Genomic DNA, 1,249 nt, shown 5'->3' with positions numbered 1-1,249 from the left:
TATGTTTCCTCTCTCCTTATTTGCTCTTTTGGTCTTCATTTCTTTCATTTCATATGTTATATAATTTCCTTTCCTCTCTTATTTTCCAGTCCCCTTATGCCGATTTCTGTGGTCTGGTCTGGTCTGGTCTGGTCTGGTCTCGTCTCGTCTAGTCTACTCTGTCTGTTCTCATCTGGTCTCGTCTTTCGTGCGGCCATACCGTGTAGTTGTCTCGTCTCGTCTCATGTATGCATCCACTGACACCATTCTTCACGTGCCGGTGTGGATGAGTATTTGCAGTGTGTTCCCGGTGGCAGCGCTGCTCCCCAAGGTTACTCAATGATGTGTTTTATGTAAGCGTCACAGGATGGCGCGCCGCTCCAATTTTCATGTGTTCGTCCGCCACTCTTCGACTATTGTTGTAACGAAAAAAAAAAGACATATTTCTTGGTACAGAATAGTTGTACGTCGTCTTTATGACCATTTTAATGTAGTTGATATGTTTATGTTGCAAATTTACCCGTCTTAAGAAAACAAATGTATATCTCCGCTATAAATGCTGGTTCAATATATATGGCCGTGTGGCCTAATGGATAAGGCGTCGGACTTCGGATCCGAAGATTGCAGGTTCGAATCCTGTCACGGTCGGCAATTGTGCGATTTTTTTTCTGTTGTGTTTTACTTTTTATAAATGCCGTAAACACACATACGCATACACTCTTATTTATATCATCTCTCTCTCTCTCTCTCTCTCTCTCTCTCTCTCTCTCTCTCTCTCTCTCTCTCTCTCTCTCTCTCTCTCTCTCTCTCTCTCTCTCTCTCTCTCTCTCTCTCTCTCTCTCACACACACACACACACACACACACACACACACACACACACACACACACACACACACACACACACACACACACACACACACACACACTTCTACATGTACGTAAAATGTCAACTTTATACGGACATTTTTAAGACATATGGCAATTTACGTTCGGTTTTTCATACTTGTCTTGAATGTTTTCTCCAACTTTTGCGGAGGTGATGGTGGACGCGGCGCCTGAACCTATTATTATTCGAGCCTCGGGTGAGCCGACGTCAGTGTGAGAAGGCAGGGAGCAGGTTTTATTACGGCTCTTTTATCCCTCCCCTGCAACACACGAAACAGAGACACGGTGATGGATACTGGGCTGTTTTACTTCACTTAGAAATGAAAAATAAGTGCGCTGGATGTGTTTTGTGCAATGACATTAAAACACGAAAGAAAGAGAGA

At 43.6% G+C, this 1,249-nt stretch overlaps 1 non-coding gene across 1 annotated transcript; it reads left to right on the top strand.

The window, feature by feature from the left end:
* Positions 1-554: 554 nt before the first annotated feature.
* Trnar-ucg lies at positions 555-627 on the top strand. The gene has a single exon. It is a non-coding gene; the product is annotated as a tRNA-Arg (tRNA).
* The last annotated feature ends 622 nt before the right edge of the window (positions 628-1,249 follow it).

This window comes from Portunus trituberculatus, chromosome 44 (genome assembly GCF_017591435.1).
Source record: "Portunus trituberculatus isolate SZX2019 chromosome 44, ASM1759143v1, whole genome shotgun sequence".
NCBI classification, from domain to species: Eukaryota; Metazoa; Arthropoda; class Malacostraca; order Decapoda; family Portunidae; genus Portunus; species Portunus trituberculatus.
This window is presented reverse-complemented; position numbering and strand designations above follow the sequence as displayed.